Here is an 18,529-nt window from a genome sequence, read left to right on the forward strand (position 1 = left end):
CATGGTGGGAGTTTGAAAATTGGCCACTTCTTTCAAATAGAATATGGACAACGTGTGCCTTCAAATTAATTGATGTCTCTTTCATACTTTCCAAATTAGAGACCACCCACATACAAATCAATGTTTGTTTGTCTTTTTCTCTCTCCTCTTCCAACAACTGGACATTCATAGTTTGTTATAATAAGTGACAGCTGTCACATCTTAATAATCATAGCCAATGTAAGACCACATCATCAATTAATAACAACAGAAACAACAAACAAGTTAAAGGAACAGAATTTTCCTACTTAAAGAAAGTTTGACGCAGAAGAAGAAGAAGAAAACGGAACCCATCATGTAAATTAAACAGTTATTATTATAATAATATTTATAACCAAACAAAAAAACATAGCTAATGTCAGTGGATCAGTTGTGTACAATGAGCGAGAGAGAGAAAAATTATGATGAAATAAATTATGACATAAAGATATGACAAGGCTCCTTCTAAATTTGAAGAAAAATAAAATATTTGCTATTACTGTGAAGAAGAGTCATGAATAAATAGTGGAAAACATGTAGAAATACGAATGCCGAATGAAATGAAAATATTTTGTGATGTTGTGTGGATAAAACTAAACGTAAGAACAACTATGACGTTCAAGAAGAAATACTCTGCGGTAGGTAAGTACCTAGAATATAATTTGAAACAATCATCTTTTTGACGTGGTCATCTGTTTATTCCATTAGAAGAGGGTAAAAGGCATGTGCTGAGCAAAGGAGGAAGTGTGTTTAATAAAGATTAGGGTTGATAAGTAATGTAAACTTGGCAACTAGATGCCGCAAAAGGTTAGGACGTCTCCCTATTCTGAATCACTGTTGTTTACATTTTCTTTTCGAATGACTTTTGCAAGCTGTATAGGCTGTTATTTTTCGTAGTTAGGCAGCCCACCACATGTTAGCCGCCAGTGTTTATGTAGGATGTTGTTATCCTTATTATCATCATTATCTTTATTGTCATTTTTACTTTAGGGCGTGTTTGGTAGTATGACTATGTCGAATGTGTTTTTTGCCTTTTCTGTTTACCTTCTACTTCAGATATTGTTGTTTTATTTTTATCGACAAAAAACAAAGGACAAATAATTTGTCTCTGCTGTTGGCTGGCTGGTTGGTTGGCGATGATGTCAAAAGGTATGCACTGGAAGTTGAACGTGAGCGAGTTTTATTTAGAAGTTTGTTGTTGTTATTCCCGGTCTGTGCTGGTTGCATTGTTTAGGTGTTGAAATTGACAAATGTGTGTCCCATTCTTAAATACGTTTGTTGTTATTGTTATCATTATAGTGAATTAGTTTAAAAACTAAAATAGGATAATTCTCTGTTCAACAATGTTGTTAACAATGACTGACAAATGTGACGATGGGTCAAAAGAGAATGAAAAAACAAACATCTGTTTTATTTACGAGGAGCTGAATGTAAAGCTGTTAAACGAACCGTTTCCCCTATGAGTATCGTCGCTCGTTTTTGGTTAAGAATAGTGATACATTATTTATCGGACTAGTGGAATTGGGTTTCAGAAGTTAAAATTAGTCCTTTAAAGTCCTGTATTATCGTCGCTCGTTTCTGGTTTAGAGAAGTGATACGTTATTTATCGGACTAGTGGAATTAGGTTTCAGAAGTTAAAATCAGTCCTTTCAAGACCATTTGAACGTTTGACAGCTTGGATTTAGGAAATGGTAATTGGTAAATTACCCATTTTGTTGTATTTATTTTAATTTTTCATTAGAATCACACTTTATACCCACATACATATGTTTGTATTGAATCCACTTACCTTTCGGCCACCAACACTTGACCCAATTTTATATAAAGTTTAAACACCGCCAACGCCTCAACCTCTCGCTTTACTTAAAAGGTTTTTCTTGTTGTCTGCTCTGCACTTAACACTTTTTGCTTCTCGTTGTTATTGTGGCAAAAATATTAACTCATATTTTATTTAAGCTCAAACACAAAAGTCAAATTAAACACACTTGAGAATCTGGCTGCTTGGCTCGCTAGATGACTGCTTCCACAAGCAAATACTCAAGCCAAGCAAATACAATTTTCAATTAAGCCAATATTTTATTAGTACATAATTTATCGTTGTCGTTGTGTTTGTTTTTCGTATTCGTACAAGTTGTTAATAGAATAATTAAAGACAATCTTCGTTTCTAATGATTTATGGCATTACGGGTAGACTTGGTCTTTCTGGGATATCCAAAGAGGAGTACACTGTTGTTGAACTATTTTTAGCAATCATAAACAAGCAAAATGACCAACCGCGGCTGTCTTGAATGCTGCTGTTCTTTATGAATGAACTCATCTCACATTTTTAGCATATCTTATAATTCCACTTCAATTGCGATGAGGCAGATATACGAGCCTAGCATGGGACTTAAGCAATACATCCATATTTATGTTTTATACGTTTGCTACAATCCGATGAGTCCATATTCGGACTTTTGATTTTAAGACACACACAAAAGCAGCTTAATTAAAATTGCTTTTATTGGCAACACAAAGAATCTGTTGGAAGTCTGCTTAGAAACTGTAATATAATGCACGGGGAAATCACTTGTAGGTACAATTACTTCATCGAGTTTGTGAGAAAACTTGGAAGGTTTCTTAAACATTCATTTGAATTTGGCGCGTCAATCGAAATACGAAAATGTACGTTATAATCTATATACGGATGCAGGCGTACTCAGGCGTACTCGCACTCGCGCTACTCGATGTCAACAGTTGGTACGATGAAAACTAATTGAAGACCATGCGTAAAATGTTTATAACTTGTTTGTCGTCGTTGTTGTTCTTCGATACATCGTAAACAGCTGTTTTGTGCTGTGGTGATCGATTCGAGAAGTTGTACGCTAGTGTGTGTGTGCAGTAGTTTTCAACTTGTTTCGTTCTCACACGTTTCATCCGCTTGTTCACGTCTTTGATAGGGTTGCCATAAGTACACTTTGAAGTATGATCGTGTCTACCGTGGTATGGAGGGTATATTAAGTTTGTTTTTCAGTTTGCAACTCATCGAAATAATAATTAAGCCATACCGCTTTATTTTAGCACCCGAGTATATTGATTCCATAGGATTCTCAAGTTCCAATATACACCTTTTTCAAATGTAATTCGAAACATATTAGTTGTAATTTGTAACATTTCATTTGTAATTTGAGAATTCCATTTGTAATTCCTAACATTTCATTTGTAATTCGAATTATTCCATTTGTAATTCGAAATATTCCATTTGTAATTCGAATTATTCTATTTGTAATTCGAATTATTCCATTTGTAATTCGAATTATTCCATTTGAAATTCGTATTCGTAAATAAAATAATTCGAATTACAAATGGAATTCTCGAATTACAAATAAAATGTTTCGAATTACAACTTGAATGTTTCGAATTACATGTGAAAAAGGTGTAAAACTATAATCTTAAAATATTTCGGGTGTATGGCAACCCAACATTTGCAGCAGGTATCTTTAGTGTGTTTACATTTTAACAGTTTGAATAGCTGTAAAAAAATGGAATTGGAACAAAGATACTGCTGACAACAATTACCGGTCTTCTTGGTTTGTTTACATTTTAAATGAAGTATCTTGTCGTCTAAATTTTGAGAAGCACTGGGAATAAATATCTTTTAGAACAAAATTTTTTGTCTGTGGGATTGACTGGTGCATTTGTTTTTTTTCTCAAGTGACGTTTATTTATTCGAGTATTTCTTTTTGTTTCGAGTAAACAAATGATTCGTTGATGTCACTGGGACTATGTCATCAACATTTATTGTGTGGGCGATTATTAAAAAGGATCTTATTTGTGGTCGCTAGTTTTGATGTTATTTTGGTATCGTGTTCTCACAGCTGTGTGGTTTCTTTACGAATTTTGGCCTCGTATCAAGCGAGTAGCACTCAATAAGTCATCCAAATTGTGAATAGTGTAAATATTCAGAAAATTTATGTAGTAAACCGTTGTCAGAAATGCCCAAAGACGTAAACCTCAAAAAATCAAAATTCGTTTTTTGAATGATTGAAATCTATAGTACATGCTCGATCTATAATACATACATGAAAAACATTGCAGATTTTGTTGTAAGGGAGGTTCCCAAAACTAAGCGTTTCAGCGGTTTTGGTTTCATTTCTTATTCCCATTCGTACATAATGCCCAAAATATTCGCTCTCATAAGATTGATAATTTATAAATTTGTTGTAAGTGAGGTTCCCAAAACTAAGCGTTTCAGCGGTTTTGGTTTCATTTCTTATTCCCATTCGTACATAATGCCCAAAATATTCGCTCTCATAAGATTGATAATTTATAAAGTTTTTATTTTATAACCTTTTTGCTTCTCCTGTGAATTTATGGTTTTGAGAGTTACGTCTTCGGTTATTTCCGGTGACGAAATGCAGATTGATAACACTGTAAATCGAAATTTTTGGGAGTGAAAATTCCTTTTGGATATGAAAGGAACACCGAAGGACAGTTCCGCTAAGAGTTAAACATTCGAGTTATGGCCCGATGCATTTTTTCCTAAAGACCCTAGTGACATCAGCAATTAGTATTATACCATTATTACCTGTTGTTTTAGATTTTTCCACTTCGAAATGTTCTGCAAACATGTTGCTCAGAAGATTTTAGGTACGGTTCCTACTGAAAAGAAAATGTCACATTTTATGTACACCTTTTTATACCCTCAGCTTTAAGGCTAGAAAGGGTAATAGACTTTCATACGGGCAAAATGTGCCTCATCGAAATAATGGTTTTAGACCCCAAGTATGTTTGGACGAAATGTGTTTCAGACAATTTGGAGTCGATTGAGCAATGTCCGTCTGTCTGTCTGGCTGGCTGGAGCGCACGATAACTCTCGAAGGGATGAACCGATTTGGTCCATACTTTGCACATCGTGAAATTTGTACCAGACCTAGATAAGGTTTCAATATGGACTCAATCGGTTCACTCCTCCGGGTACCTCCCACACAAAATTTCGGAAAAGTTCAGTTTAGGGCCATCTCTCGAATCGCTTTAATTTTTGTTTTAGCAACTTGTATTCACTGCCCCGCATACGAGGGTACAAGTTTCATTAGCGGCAAGTCCATACTTCCTGAGAAAATAGCATGAAACTTGCAAAAAAACCCTATGACACCGGGTGAAGTGGTTGAAGCGCAAGATAACTCTAGAACGGATCTGCCGATTCGGTCCAAAATTTGGTCTTAGTAATATTTTGTCCAAACATAGTTTAAGTTCGAAGATAATCCATATCGGTCCACTCCTTCAGGAACCTCCCCCACAAAAGTTCAAAAATGTTCGGAAAAATTGTTCGTACGGTAACTCTTGAAGGGAGTGGCCGAATTGATCCATACTTTACACATCCTAATATATCTACCAGATATAGATCAGGTTCAAATATGGACTACATTTGTCCACTCCATCCGGTGCCTCCCACACAAAATTTCGGATAAGTTCACTTTAAGACCAGATATCGAATCACTTTTTTGTTGAAACAACTTACATTCGTTGCCTCAATTACGATGGTGAAAGTTTTTTTTCAGGGGCAAGTCCGTACTTCTTGAGCAAAAAGCCCGAAGAGTGTAAGAACCCCCTATGGCACCATATGTAGTGGCTGGAGATGCACTTCCATTCCTTTTAGTATCTCCTCCGCAAAACTTTTGATCTTTAATCCTAATCAACATTTTTGTCGGTTCAAACGCCCACAATTTTTAAAACCCCCTAAATACATACGTTTTTGGGCAAAAATTGTTGCTGAGGGTATATCTCTGTCGGCAAAGCCGACTGATACTTTTTTACTTGTTCAGATGTAATTCGAATTATTTTAATTGTAATTCGAGAATATATTTGTAATTCGTAACATTTCATTTGTAATTCGAATTATTCCATTTGTAATTCGAATTATTTCATTTGTAATTTGAATAATTCCATTTGTAATTCGAATTACTTCATTTGTAAATCGAATAATTCCATTTGAAATTCGAGTTATTTCATTTGTAATTCGAATTTTTCCATTTGTAATTCGAATTATTCCATTTGTAATTCGAATCATTTTATTTGTAATTCGAAAAAGCAGATATGAAATCAATACAACGAATTTCGAATTTCAAATAAACTAATTCGAATTACAAATGGAATAATTCCAATTACAAAAAATATACAAAACAGAGCTCGAACTCACAGGTCACATTCAAAATCTGAAGAAATTATTTTTTGTTTTGATAATTTATTGTGAGTTAAAGCTTTTAGGGCCCGTTTCTCTATGTGGAAAGATAATGAATGCGAACGAAAAACACCTAAACTTTGCTTTTCATGGTAACATTGACTTTGTTTTTGGTTCGAAACAACTACAACATTTTAAAATCATACACGAGTTAAGTAGTTTTTCTTTTGTTTTCTTTTTCGTTCGACATAGTGAAACAGGCTGTTACTTATCATCTAAAGACATAATAAAGGTATCCAGTTAACTAAATAAATTAATATATCCTTTGTTATCCTGTGCTTTAAGGATAATTTGCAAATGCCTAGGTTTTATTCGATATTTAACAGTGTATAGTTAATATTAGGGTTCCGGAACTTCCTATCACTTATGATGATCGGGTCCGATAAGACAAAACATATTTGCAAAAAAAATATTAGGTTTACGTGGTTATATTTGCATGTAGTGGCGGTATTATGCCAAAGCACCCTGTTATACGACACTTTTGGTGTGCACATGGTGCGATTTCGACCTGTTATCTGTCCGGTTAGTTCTTGAATCTAATATATATCTTGACCTCATGCATCCAGTACCATATACCCCCAGGTCAATTAAAGCACCTTCTACGTTTTGAGTCAACTTTTTTGTATAAGGGGACAAATTCCATTATTTTTCAAATCTTATAATTTCAATATTGATTTAAATCGACGAAAAGTACTCGGCTTTGCTATTCTAAAAACAATTACAAACATTTTTTGCAAAATTTCTATGAAAAATTCAATTTTTCCTGGAAATAACTGTTTTCCTAAAATTTGCCTATACTGGTTTACCGGTATCCATGGTATATACCGGAGGGGTTGTAGAGATTTATCAGTGTTAAGACTTCATTCAACATCTGTTGATGACCTCTGAGAGATCTGCTTAATAATTCGTTAAATTATCCTCTGCAGGAAATGTAGTTGGCCATCACCTCATTTCATCTTATGGTGATTTTAGTACTTTTTTACGCGGTATCGAGCTCAATTTTAGATATTGTACCCTACGTTTATTTTTAGACTTCGTTGATTAACAATTTTTAAAAATAAATTTTTTTTCAAAGCTTTGATATAATTTTTGGGTCATTATAGATATGTCTTGTTTTCGGCATACTTGTCTGTCAAAAGTGAACATTGGTGGGATAAAATGTACACCTCATGAAAGCTTTTTGCCCACTTCTTCTGATTAAAAAACTCTTATGCCAGTCAATACAAAAAACTCAAAAAAAATGAACTAATAGATATTTGTTCTACGGAGTTGCAGGCTAAAACATGTGTTCCTCCGATATTTCAAACATTTTAGTAAACATAAGTGTTAATAACTGAATAACAATGTGCGACAAAAAGAAACATGACAAGGAAAACTGAGTAGATTATGAAAGTAGAGCTAAAAGTATGAGACACGTGTATCGACGTTTTTAACGTTTACATCGGAACGTAGCCAAAATAAGCGAGGAAGTTCCGCCCATTTCTAGTTTTTTTTCGAAATATTCGAGTTGAGATATATTGGAATCCTTGCATTCTAGGTAGATAGTGTCTTTTGCAACTTTACTGAGGAGGATGTGGGGAATATTTTTTCTAAAAATTTTAACCCTCATGCGGTTCAGTTAACCCTCATGCGGTAATACTGAAGCATCAGAGTATGCGGAATGTGTGAAAGTGATAAACGTTCCTGAAAATTATCCGAATTTGTAGTCCATATATTCCTAAGGAATAGTAGGTTCCTAATTTGAGATTTCGGATTGTTTCATGAAATGTTCTTATCTTCTTATTAATTTTGAATTAAAAAACAAACTTCGGTGGTCTGATTTGAGACATAGATTGTGCTATTTACTGGTAATATGACCTGTAACAGAATTCAGTAAGTTTTATCTATTGAAAAGTTGTTAACATTTATGTTTTTGTAACAACTACAAAAAAAAAAAAAACAAATGCAATTTATGAAAAATAAACAATGAGTAAAGTTTTTAAAAAAGGAAACCTCTTGGTGGTATTATATACCAAGTTTTATTGGTAGCTAAGTACCATTAGCAATAAAATTCATAAACTCCGATGATTTTCAAAGATTAACTGAAAATACGAACTATTGTGGAACCTCTATTTAATGTCAAAAACATTTGTTTGACACTTTGTCCTTAAAATTTAATTTAGAAAACAGGAAAAGTTTCCTAAAAAATGATGAAAAGAAACCCAATACAGTTTCAACAATAAGCTAAAATTTGTTTTGTTGCATTTTACCAGAATATTTCAATAGCCATAAAAGAACAAAAACTGTGCCGCACAGCATAGCCATGTTAAAATTGTGCCAAAATAGTATAGTGTGCATCTGGTCTGCTCCAACATATATTGCTGCTGGTGTTACAAGTAAAGTGGCGTTGTAGTTGTAATGTTTTTTTTTCTGGCAATCACACACAGTCTCATCCAATATGCAAAAACAGGCACCGCTCATGCCGGTGTTTGTACTATATTCCTGCACCGATTTCTACAATTACCACAAATTCTGAGCATTCAAACGCTGTTCATTCGGAGGGATCGAAATTTTCAAAAATTACAACTGTTTTTTTGTTCTTACTTCAATTGAAAACAAAATAGAACCTATTAATTGGATCCCACCTAATATCCATGTGTGTTCCCAATTATAGTGGCATCATCATGGGTGCCTGCTTGCAACCTTAAAACAAAACATTTCAAAAAGTTGGGAAACGTTTTCATATTCGGGGCGAAACTAAACAGTAAAAAAAGATTTAGATAATTTTATACGATTCCCCGTGTATGAATGTTTCAATTGCATGCAATAGCAATGATGGTGGTGGTGGTAGCTTTTACGATTCCATTGTACGGCAAAGAATATAAATTACGAAAATTGAAACTTCAATGGAAAATACCACCCAACTATTGGGTAACGTTCGAGTAGACCAGTTCTTAGTTTTTAGGTCAGTTTTTGTGTGTGTTAGATTATAAATAGTTGGGCATCTGTTTATATGGATGAGTTACGTAAAATACTTTGGGCAAATGCCGATTGAATGTAGAACAACATGGCGGGATGAACAAATTTAGCACTTTAGAGTCTAAAGTTTAGACTACTAATGAACATCTTGAAATGAAATAAATACATGCAGATTTGTTTTTCGTTTCGTAATTTTCGAATATTATAATTCTAATAATCGAGGCGGCGCACACTGCAAAATATGAACACTTTAGCGGAACTTTACTAATAACTTTTAAAGGAAAAGGTGTAGATTCCTAAAATTTTGCATAAATGTTTATTTTATTAGTGGACAGTGTGGGGCTCAAATTGGGCCACATAGACCCGCGGTTACCTGTAGCGCTCATGTAACGATGGCTGCCGTTTTTACGTTTTACATTAATTTTTCAATCGATTTTGATGCAAATTGGTATATTGAGTTTTCAGCGGATAGAAAACTTATGTACAAAATATTTTCAATATAGGTTCGCGTTTTAGAATAGCCCCCACATGCCGGGTTCCCTCATATTGGGTATTTTAAAGGTTAAAGACAAAAATTGCAGCCAATGTTGATGCAAATATAAATTTTAAGATGTTAGCGAATAAAAAAACCTTCTCACACAAAAGCTGTCAACATAGGTCCACTTCTGGGTGAAGGCCCACAACCCTACACATCTATTAAGGAGTAAAATGTCAATATTTTTTGTTTTCATTTGTATCTATAATGTTTATTGGTCCATTCAGCAGGTCTGTACCATTAATTTTGTTAATACTACCTTCCAGATCAAGTTCAGGGCTGCACTGCATTACAATTTTTAACGTATTTTGGTATTTGCACCGCAGCATCTAAAAATGTTGCACTATATGTAAATCACCAACATTTAGAGGTCAAAACTATGAAAAATTGCGAGAGGTTTCTTAATTTTACAGAAATTATCATTGTTAAAATTAGTGAGTCCATTTCTTCAAAACACAGTCAACAATGGCGTTCATTGTCGCGTTTACCTTCCACTTTTGGAAAATGCAACTGAATGAAATTCCCGAAGTCTTTTTAGAAAATCTTGAATATCTCCAAAGACCGCGCGATGCCGCACCAGTTTTATAGCTTTGCGAACAGAGGAGAATCCAATCTTTCAGATTATATATATCTTAACGCGTGAATGTACGTAATTCACTTTTGAAATGACCACGGAAAATAAAAAATTACTATTTTGAAAACTTCAAAAAATCCCTTCTTTCCGACTAAAATTGCACGAAAACAATAAGGGTTTTTTCCATTTTTTAAAGTGTAAAATATCATAATTATTTTGAAAAATATTAAGAAAAATAGATTATGGCATACTGACTTACCATTTGTCCGCGCCACTCCATTTTTTTAATGAATCAAAAATACATTTCTTACAAAAAAAAAAAAAATTAAAAAACAAAAGTGCAACTTTAAGTGCATTTTTAAGTCGTTTCGTGAAGTAAATCGGCAAACTGAGTATGGACCATTTGCAGTGGAGTACTTAGCTAACAAATTCAAAAAAATTTAATTAATTTCATGTATTTTGAAAATCCCTTAAAGTTCCACTAAACTTCCCAAATTTCGCACTGTGCGGCGGAGTAAAACAATAATAATATATATGATAACTGTATATCATAATATTTGATTACTGCAAAGATTTCATGGATTCGGACATTCCTGACACTGTAATATGGAACCAGCTAGAATATATGTACGTATGTTTTTTTATATCTCTCAAACCTGTTATTATTATTTTAAAATTTGTTTCTTGTGACCACATTATTTTCCCTTGTGTGACAAACAAGTTGTTCGCCACTTATCTAAGTATGTTGACTATGAAAAATTGATCTATAAAACGAGTTACTATAGCAATGAGTTCAAAATCAATCGTTGCTGTACTTATTGATATTCCTTTTGTATTTCGGGATGCTCTAAGTAAAACGGTTTTTTCTTTAGTATACAGGTTGATTTAAATTGCCAAATCCCTTGCATATACGTCTCATAAATCCTCATGAAGAAGGTTATTATTTATTATAAGGTAAACACGGCATTAATTGAAAATGACACATGGTTAGCAAATGTCACTGGGTCCCCATGGCAGATTTTTCAAATGAGATCAAATATTATTTTACCATGTTATAAACCAGCATCTTTTAATTTATTTGACCATTAAATGTACATACCAACCTAAAATTTCGTGTATTTTAAATTATCAATCAACGTAATATCCTCAAAAAAATCGACTGTGATGGAATCTTTTTCAATTTATCTAAATGAGCATTTGTGCACAATCTACTTTTTTAACAACAGTTCCGCAGTGAATGTATGCATATGCATGTATGCATGCGTGAATTTTTGTAGGGGAATAATGCTTTTGTTGGTTTCGTTGTTTCATTTGAGTTGTCGTTGTCTGAACGTAGAAGGACGGTAACGTGATGCGAATCAATGTGTCCCAAAAACTAGGATATTTGAACAAAACCTAAAATACTAAATGAAAATGGGAATCTTCCTGGTGGCATTCAGCTCGATTCGATTGTCTATTTTGTCCGCCTGATTTGACTGTATTTCTGTATAAAGTTTTAATTACAAATGAAAATCTCCGAAAACGTAGATTAAATAGTGACAAAGAAAGAATCCGCTTGTAAAGCAGCATGTAAAGGATATGTATAGTAGTGGCCAATACATTTGCAACAAATTTACTAGTTTTAGAAAAGTGTCTCTAAAATATTTTTTAATGGAAATTAGGTATTTTTTCCAATTATTTAATGCTTCAAAAATAAGAAAATGAAAAGTTTTGAGTCGATATACAACAACAATTATGAAAAAATTGAAAATACATAACACGCCTTAAAATTTAATGGTAAAAACATATGCAACTAAACCAAATCGCATGCAAAAATTCTCAATATTTTGTAAAATATCATGTTTGATTCAAATCATTTCCTTTTATCTTCATGTGTTCAAAAATTGTGTATTACTGGGAAGTCTCTGCTCTCCCGTAAATGTCTATATACTAAATGTGTGGGGTAAATTATCATCAAATGAGCTTTCTATATCTTTTCAAGTTTATAGACTCCCGAATTTCCAATGATACCGCCCGTCTGTAGATCAGTGAATAGATCAGTATTACTCACCCTGATAAGGGTCCAATCCCTACGCTTATATTTTTATCGAGGCCCACACTTCTGACTTTTGCTTATAAACGATATAACTTAGAATTTTATTAAGTCGAAAACTGAAATGTGAAGAAATTTCCATTATTTCCGAAGTTTCTGACGTTTGCACCCTTGTTCATGCTTCTCCCTGACTGATATCAGTTTAAACATTTGAGTCACTTTAAGACTTCCCACAATAAAAGGAAATGATTGGAATCATATAAAAAATTACATTTTACAAAATATTGAAGATTTTTGCATGCGATTTGGTTAAGTTGCATTTGTTTTGACAATTAAAATCCAAGGCGTGTTATGTATTTTAAAATTCAAAGAGTCAAAGCTTTTCATTTTTTTTTTATTTTAGAAGCACTAAACCATAAAAAATTGCAAAAAAAAAAAATAATTTCACTTTCAATAAAATATTTTAGAGACATTTTTCCTAAACGTGCAATATTGTTGCAAATGTATTGGCCACCATTGTATAGTGTGCAGAAATGGAGGGGGTCGCACCTCCCCCAAACGAAATGAAATTTTTTCTTCCAAAAATCATATTTGGTTTAGTACATAATAAACTTGTCCCATCTCTAACTAATGAGAGCATTTATCGACCAATTTAATAATGACATGCATATTTTCAAAAAAGAACAAATCCAAACATGAATGAAAAGTAAGGAATGATAAATGTTTTATATAAATGCAAAAAGAGTAAAGAATATTTAAATGTCTCCCTAATTTGAAGGTAATTTCCTATTCATTAGTCCAAATAGCATAAAAACTTGTGTAAATACAACGTTAGTGCGAACGAAGTAAGTTTCGTGTCGTAAGAACGGGTTGATTCGTATACGAAATTGTGAGAGCGAAAAATGTAGTTCAAATACCCGTGTGGATATGGTTGTAGCCTTTCTTGGTTGTTTTAATATTTTGCTACAAATTACATCATCATAATTTCAATATACTGTTGGCATTTGTTCATTTTCTTTAAAAATTTTCTGTATTTTGCTCTTCTTAACAATTTTACTTGTGGCAACTATCAGTTTGTTGGAGGGATGTGAGGCTAATGGGAACCTTTCAACACCCTTTTTCATCGACAAACTGGGAATTGTGGCAAACAAAATAGTTTGGGCTATCTTCGGCTATCCTTTTTCAATTGCAAAGAATCTTCGATCATTCAGCTTAAATCGAACGAGAAAATTAATAAAAAATTGTGTAATTTAATTTGGGACATTGGAATTCCTATAGGCAACACAACGTTTCTGTAAGAAATTACAAATCGATGTAAAATAGTCCAAACATATGTCTAATGGTTTTTTCCTTCCTAGCGACCATTTTATGTACCGACAACAACATTTCATTTTTATACCCTACACCACACTGTGGTAAAGGGTATTATGTCTTTGTGCGTTAGTTTGTAACATGCAAAAGGAAACGAGATAGACCCATAGTTCCTTTTAGGGTTATATATAGAATAACTTTCTGAGTCGATTTTCTCATGTCCGTCTATCCATGTATTTTTGTAAACAAAGTACGGGTCGCATTTATTGTCCGATTCTCATGATAATTTGCAATGGTATGCACGCCCGCCTTGCACGCAGAAGGTCGGGGGTTCGATTCCCCGGCCAAGCAACATCAAACATTTTTCAACGGTGGCAAAATACCCCTCAGTAATATTGGCGACATTTCCTGAGTATTTCAGCCATGTAAAACTTCTCTAAGACACGCCTAAATATGAATCGGGGTGCACTCATTGATATGAGAGAAGTCTCCCTTGTCCCGTATGGGATGTTGTGGAACAATGTTTTTGTTTTTGTGAAACAAAAATTGAAGATTTGGCATTTTAATCAACATTTGATGCCCTTTCCCTGCAAATTTTCGACAGATTTAGAGAAAGCCCCCATATATATTTTCGCCCAATTTGAGATATTTGGTGCACCAAACACGCTATGTACGTCCGGTTTTGATGAAATTTGGAACGTGTTACTGAATTTGGCGTAGAAATATATGTGCCAAATTATATCGAAATCGGTTCACATTTGGATATAGCTCCCATACACATTTTCGGACGATTTCACGTATTTGCTGCGCCAAACACGCTATATATGTCCAATTTCGATGAAAATTGTATGTCAGACTGAATTCCGTCTAAAAATAAATTTGCCAAATTAAATCGAAATTGATTCCTATTTGAATATATATATATATATATATTTTCAGCCGATTTCACGTATTTGCTGCACCAAACACGCTATATTTGTCTGATTTCGATAAAATTTGTAATGTGTGACTGTAGGGTATCATATAGTCGGCCCCGCCCGACATTGATCTTTTCCTTACTGGTTTTGTATTGAAAATAATTTTATTTTGATGTTTTTGTGAAACAAAAACTGCAAACTTGGCATTTTAATCAACATTTGATGCCCTTTCCCTACAAATTTTCGACAGACTGTGCAGACTGCTACGTCTGCTACGTGATTGCCATATTAGTTCGTGCAAAATAATCACAAGCTATTTAAACACGTTCCACATATACTGCAGTGCAAAATAAAATTAGAACTCTTCACTTCTCTGAAGGACTAGTTAAATATCCAAATGTTTCTCTTCAAGTCAACACCAATTGCATGTGGTAGAGGATCAAGTTCATTGTCAAAATAATAATAATAATAATGAAGTCGTCTAAACAGCAGCAAAAACATGGGTTTGCCTATTTTATCCAGAAAATCATCATCTTCTTGTTCTGTTATGGAAAACGTTAACGTTCGCATACGTAATCAGTTCATAACATAACGAGAATCCTTTAACAAAGCGAAAGGAATCTCTTATCGTAGTCGCAATCTTGGAAAAGCCAGCCGTCATAAGATGTTTCGGGCCGAAAGCTAGTGCTTATGTGTGGATGGTTATTTCTTTCGTCGTTTTAGAGTATTTTGTTTATCCGTATTACATGAACATGAAAATTGTTCTCAAAATTATACGTCAATGTTAGAAAAGTAAAACGTGTTGCAAAAAAGTGTCATTGTTTTATTTCAGATGTATGAAAACAAAATAGATGGCAAGAAAGGGACAAAAAGGACGTGAACACCAATATTTATTCATTCACATGGGAACAGCACGTTTTTGGAATAAGTTTTTAATTTCATTTCGATATACATACAAACACTGCGCTTCATCTGAATAGAACCAGGCAATATTTGTCTACAAATACCGTTATATCTGACGAAAGGAGAGGAATTGTAAATTATAATTTTGTGGACACGTAGAGTATATAGTAGCCGATATTTTCAATACATAACATGTTTCACATACATATGCGTTATAACGGTACTTTTTACTCGCTTTATTAAAAAAATGTCAAAATATTAGCATGTTTTGATGGTTCACCAGGATAGAACCACCCTAAGAATTTACTCAAATCCTTTGTTAGATGTGGTAAACTTTAACAAAAAACTATAAATAAGTGCCGTGAGTGTTAATTGCTATGAAATATTGTGCAAACATTTGTATTAGGGTCTTGAAATTTGATGAAAATCGATGCTTAGAGATCAAAAAAACATTTTTATGAAGAAATCGGTAGAAACAATTTATAAAGACAAAATTTTATACTGAATTATGTTCAAAATTTTCTATACTACAATAACATTACAAAAAAGTCACATTTGATAGGTTTATGAAACCGAAACAGAGGAAATATGGTAAATATAATTCAAAATTCTACCTTTCCAATCCAAAAATTTATATTTTATCTCAGGAAAGTGAATGCAAATCGATGGGTTCCACCCAGTTTCGTTGGCTGTGAACATCTACAGGTCCAAAAAATAAAGAAAATCCCACCGCCGAACGCTTCATGTCGACATCAAGGGCTTTGATTTAGAAGATATCACATGACAAGGAAAGCACAGAAACATAGGCGCTATATTTTGTGTAATAACGGATCAGAAATATTTTTTCGGTACTTATACTATGAGGAAAAGATGTGTGAACATCATAACCATCAAAATTAAACCCTTTCCTTTCGAAAAAATTAACGTCTGCCTTTCCCTTTCCCTATCGCTAAGCTGTTTCTTCACATCAAATGTCTTAGAACCTTTTGAAATTCCAAGGACTTGATGGTGAGATGGAGCGTTCGGCGGTGGAATTTTCTTTATTTTTGGACCTGTGGATGTCCACAGCTAATGAAACTGGGTGGAACCCATCGATTTGCATTCACTTTCCTTAGATAAAATATCAATTTTTGGATTGTAAAGGTAGAAATTTGAGTTATCTTTACCATATTTTCTCTGTTTCAGACTCATAAACCTATCAAATGTGACTTTTTTGTAATTTTATTGTAGTATAGAAATATTTGAACATAATTCAGTATAAAATTTTGAATTTATAAATTATTTCTTCCGATTTTTTCATAAAAATATTTTTTGGTGCTGTAAGCCTCGATTTTCATCAAATTTCAAGACCCTAATACAAATTTTTGCACAATATTTGTTGGCAATCAACACTAACTGCATTTTTTTATAATTATAAATAGTTTTTTGTTAATGTTTACCACATCTAACAAAGGATTTGTGTAAATTCTTAGGGTGGTTCTATCCTGGTGAACCATTAAAAAATGCTAATATTTTGACATTTTTTCATAAAGCATGTAAAAAGTACCGTTATAACTAGACATCGGATTTTGCATATTTTTTATTAATAAAGATACGAAAATTCTGATTGGACCAAAATTCGTTTTGAAGAAAACTGAATGTAATGACAGGCTCATATTTTTTATTTTTTTGCATATTTGCATATTTTGCATATGCACAATATATGCAAAAAATATGCAAAATATGCAAAATATGCAAAAAATTTGCAAAATATGCAAAATATGCAACTAATTTTTTTGACGAAAATCGTCAAATTAAATTTGGAAAGTCATCAGAAAGTGTTCTAAATTAAGTTTATTGTCGTTAAACGTCGATTTCTTACCAGATTATTATGCTATTAATTATTATTCCACCACAGCAATAAATCTGGACTAAAAGACTTAGAAAATTTCCTATAACCCAGCTTTCTTATTACAACATAAGTTGCTTTCTAATACAAATTTGTTCAAAAAACTCCATCAGAAATGTTAAAATGAACGTATCCAAATATGTTGATAGTTTCTGCTCGGCCAAAATTGTCTGACAGAATAACAAATGAGCTAGAAATTAAGACTACATAAAATCTTTCATATATTACTAAAAACATACAACATATAAAAACATATACAGGGCAATCATGAATATTTCCCTCTGGATTTTCCGCACGGAAAATAATTTTAGAAAGTGAAATTCTTTTAAAATCGATATTTGTTAAAAGTTGAAAACTACTAGATTCGCTTCATTATGGCATATTCAAGTCGAATCGACAAAAATATTCCCTTTTTGGGCATAAATATGAAAATTGTGAAATTGGGGAAAGGAAACAAATTCCGCACGGAATTGTTATTCCTGATTGCACTGATAACTATATTTTAATACCCTAAGGATATTATGTCTTAGTGAATGAGTTTGCAACATGCAAAAGGAAATAGACCTACAGTTCCTTTTGATGATCTGCATAGATTCGCACTTATCCATCTAGCCATGTCTTTTTGAAAACAAAGAGCAGGTCACATTTATAGACCAATTCGCAAAAAAGGAGATTTTTTGGCCCTAGCGCGATGCCTGTTTAATTTGATAAGATTTGGATATTGCCCACATATATACAGTATAATCTCGATAATCCCTACACCACAGGTTTCGGCGGTGTCCGAATTGTTTAATTGTCCGGATTAACGAATAGTAAAGAAAATAAATTATTTTCTATGACTAAATCACTCGTGGTAGTTATATAATAATACTTTTTTAAATTCCAATTTCTAATACCGAACTTTTAAATGAAATAAAGAAGTAAAAAGTGTTCTTCGTGTAAAAAATAGTGAGATTTTTCTATACGACAATCCGGGCATTTTTATTGGCATTGCCCGTATTTGTTCCTTTCCTTACTTTTTACCAATTTACCATGCAACAAGACTCAATTTTCCCAAATTACAGAAAAAGCCAATCAGATTGTGAAAGTAGAGCTAGAAATATTACGTTTTTAAAGTTTACATCAGGATGTAAGCAAAACACGGGACGGATGTGAATGTTCATTTTTTTGGAA

The 18,529-nt window shown here is 33.1% G+C and overlaps 1 protein-coding gene and 1 long non-coding RNA gene across 7 annotated transcripts in view; one reads left to right on the forward strand and one right to left on the reverse strand.

The window, feature by feature from the left end:
- Nucleotides 1-18,529, reverse strand: part of sick (sickie) — a 317,157-nt gene that overhangs the window by 158,987 nt on the left and 139,641 nt on the right. Inside the window, exon 1 of one of the 6 annotated variants that reach the window (XM_073966466.1) lies at nucleotides 1,808-2,860. The exons of the other annotated variants lie outside the window; for them this stretch is intronic. The gene's annotated coding sequence lies outside the window, so the exon portion shown is untranslated. Of the gene's footprint in view, nucleotides 1-1,807; nucleotides 2,861-18,529 lie in introns of those variants that run through there. 6 annotated transcript variants of the gene reach the window in all.
- The window catches only part of LOC141393480 (uncharacterized), a 328,761-nt gene that overhangs the window by 154,489 nt on the left and 155,743 nt on the right, over nucleotides 1-18,529 (forward strand). The gene's annotated exons all lie outside the window — the stretch shown is intronic.

The sequence above is a fragment of the Musca autumnalis genome, unplaced genomic scaffold (genome assembly GCF_047663935.1).
Source record: "Musca autumnalis isolate F117 unplaced genomic scaffold, ASM4766393v1 scaffold_2, whole genome shotgun sequence".
Taxonomy (NCBI): domain Eukaryota; kingdom Metazoa; phylum Arthropoda; class Insecta; order Diptera; family Muscidae; genus Musca; species Musca autumnalis.